This window comes from Phaethon lepturus, unplaced genomic scaffold, assembly GCF_000687285.1.
Source record: "Phaethon lepturus isolate BGI_N335 unplaced genomic scaffold, ASM68728v1 scaffold2635, whole genome shotgun sequence".
In the NCBI taxonomy this organism is placed as follows: Eukaryota; Metazoa; Chordata; class Aves; order Phaethontiformes; family Phaethontidae; genus Phaethon; species Phaethon lepturus.
The window spans coordinates 39326-43052 of NW_010539681.1; positions in this window are offsets into that span (position 1 = coordinate 39326).

Genomic DNA, 3727 nt, shown 5'->3' on the forward strand with positions numbered 1-3727 from the left:
GCCTACTGTGAAGACAGGGAGGGGCTGAGGGGCTCTTGCAGGATTCTCCTTTTAACTCTCATGATGGATATTTAGCATCTACTTGACCTCAACATAGGAAAACCAAGGTTTTAATTAGCTCACTCACAGTTTTTAGTACGAGCTCTTTTCATAGTCATGGTGGATACCATCACCATCTTGCGTGCTAGTCAGCCAGTAGCCTAGTGAGCATCTTTGGATGATATCTAAATTGCACAGAATTTCTCTAAGTATCATTTGTAAGGTGATTTTTCTCACTCACGTGCTCCGACTTCAGAAGTCTGCTCTGATACCTAGTTCATCTCATTTTAGATGTCTCCAGTGTAGTCCTGTACAGCTTGGCTCCCTTTGCGGTCAGCGGAGACGCGGGTACTGAGCTGGCCACCTTACTGCATGCATTTGTTGTGGGGAAAAGGACCATTTCGCAAATGGGTTATGTGCTCCGTTGTGCAAGAGCAAATCTGTTCTTAAACTGTAAAATCTTTGGTTAAGCACTGGTTGTAGGCTAGCCTGTGCAGTGTCTGCTGCAGATACGGTCCTGCTATTTGAGTAGTACTTAATGATGCAGAAATCTGGCAAAAATAATAAAAAGTAAATAGCAAAAGGGCAGCAAAATCAGATCTTTGTGGGTCCTGCTTCCTAAGGATATTTATCATTCTTGTCTTACATAGCCTCTAATTCCTGGTTTTGGGTTCCCTGAAAAGCAAATTACTGTGCAACTCAAATGGGAAAATTCATGGGAATTGAACTTTATCTGAGTTAGCGGCATAGCAACATAAACTGCTCTCTGGAAGCCATGTCTTGCCTTAGTTCATTTTGAAAATTCCCATAGACGTAACACTTGAATTACAGAGACAATACTACACTATGGGTTTATTTCAGAGATTAATCATAAATACCAGTGAGTTTTCTGTTGATGTTTCATTAATCTGTCACTTAACAGCTCATTACATTAATAAGGCTCGTTGTACTGCAAAAGATTTAAAAAAAACAATTGCAATTCTTATTTTTTAAGGTAACTGAAGAAGATAGACCAAGCTTTTAAACTCAAGAGGTAGAAACAATTATCTTAAATACAATTTTTTCAATAAATACAGTTGTTAAGAATAACATAACCTTCTATACAAGCCTCTCAGGCAGTTCAGCCTATTTGATTTTTTGGCTGGTGAAGAATGGTCAATGCCAGTAGAAACAAGTCTATAATTTGCATTAAATGGAACTGGCTCTGCAGTATTGCTGATGTTAATAGCTGCAGTTACTCGCTTGTAATATTTCATCTCGTCTTTTGGGAGCATGAAAGAGCATTTTGTACGTATGTATCAAATTCTTCAGGTCAGCTGGGTTCATAGTTATGCAGGCTCACAGTTCTGTAGCTTCATTTTCCTCTGCTGGCAGGAGTTCCTCTTTGCTTGAAATACCCAAAGGAAGCTTAAAGAAGATGTGGAGAGTGTTAGAATGTCAGGGTACAACTTAGCCTTCTGTCATTTGTTTAATAATTATGCATTTTCTAATGTTACAACAATTCCTTTTACCGGAGAGTAGTTATGTACGAACTTTAGATGGACTTACTAGCTGTTTCCCTGGAATATATATTGCTGCCTTCAGTTGTTTGAAAAATTCCATTTTCATCTCAATGTGGTTGTCATTCCAGCAATGCCTTCAGAGTCCTGAAATAAGGGAGGAAGGGAAAATATCTTAAAAAATGAGTAACAACGTCAAACTTTTGTTTTGGGGGGTTGGTTTTCATAGACATTTGTTTACTGTATAGATCAAATGCTTAGTGTGTCCTTTGACAAGTGCAGTCCATTAAATGCTTTATTCATGAAGTGGGATCAAGGGATTGTCTCAGTTCTAGCCTGCTCTCTGAAATAAGATAATACAAGCAATTTCTATTAAGTATTACGCTTTAGGAGAGTGGGGGGAAAAGAAGAAATTCTTTAATCTCTGTGATCAGATTTGAATGGCAGAGAAATCTTATGCATTAATGTTTAAAATTAGAGATTTTATCAGCAATCATTTTAGTAAGTAGAACTCGGTCTGCTGTACCGAATAAATATACTTCTTAGTACGTGTAATGTGTTGATTTCCCTGGAGTTGCTCTTTAATTCATTGTAGAGGAAGCATGAAGAACTAGTAAATAACAAAAAGAAGAAACTGCATGATATTGCTGTAAGTGGACAAATTGGCATGACAGGCATTTTTCTGGTAGCCCAGGGGTAATTTACCAGATTATTTTTATAGCAAATTGTTTCAGAATCAATCCCTCAATTTCATAATGGTAACAAGAAGCTTAAAGCTCAAAATTATTCCTTATTTCTTCCCCTAAAATCTCTTCGAAATTCTTGGCTATACCTTCGGATGCCCATAAACTCTCAAAGCTTGGTTGGATTCAGTGGGTCTAGAGGGGTCTGCGCTAGCTAAAGCTCAAGCCAGGCCTTGGGTTTTAGAGCTCTGTATAGGAACTGGCATTGCTGTTCTTTAGTTGGAATCACATATGTAGCGATTTCTATTTCAGTGAAGCTTATGAATTAGAAATCTCACTTTTTTAATAGCGCTCAGGAAATGATTTCTGGTTTCTATACAGGGACTCATGAAGTGAGTGCACGTCAGACGCTCCAACGCCAGCAGAAGGTTCTGGTTTGTGGCAGTGATTTTGCCGCTGGGCCTCCTGCCTGAAGTGTCTGAAATAGAATTACAGTACAATATACTAAATTTATTATCATGCTCTAGGAGAAAAAGCATTTTCATGTTTTTATGATCTGAGGATCGGTACCATGTGACTAATCTGTTATGTTTTGGGATATCTGGCCAGTACAAGTTTGAACGTCAGTAATGTGTGCTACACAGCCATGCTTAACATCTTCAAAACGTTTTTTTAGCACTTGCCACTTGGACTGAAATCTTCCCAATTAAAGATGTTGGAATAAAGCAGTATCTTAGAAATCCAACTGAAACTAGGTAATGATGACAAAATAAAATGATATCAGTTTGGATATATTTTAACATGATGTCAAAACACATTGTCATCAAAATCCCCAGACACACCATTATGGTGTCAAAATGAAACATTATCAACCTAAGACTATGAGAATAACAACATGAAATAACACCATTGTAACTTTGTAATGTAGTGCCAATATCATGCCAAATAATTTGATATACTAAGTGGAATTACCTATTATACGTATTTAATTTCTTTCTGTTTACTAAAGAACATATGGCAATTACGTTACTCAAGAAAACCTTATAGCATTTGCTGAAGTAATGTGAAAGTTCAGATACAAATTAGCCATACCGAGGAGATCTTAACCACAGAAGCTGTTATGTTGCAATTCTTGTCTTATCTCAGGCATGGCTATACATGTCTGTACGTTTCAGAAACTAAAAATCTTAGTTCTTTTTTCTATAACGGAGAATTACAAACAGTAGTGTAGTATACTCTGTAAAGAACCATTAAAATCATAGTAAATGAGAAATGGACGTTGTATAGACTTTATACAGGGTCTCAAAAACCAGTTCCTAAAGAAGGCTGTTGTTCATTTGTGGATATGTGAATGCAAACACAATGATTCATGATTGCCATGAATTATTGATGGAGGGACAAATTTATTCTAATACATTTTTCTGCCTAAGGATTAAACTGTTGGGTTATTCTGCCATGCCAGTTGACCATCACCTTCTACCAGGCATTCCTGGGACTCGGCTTTCT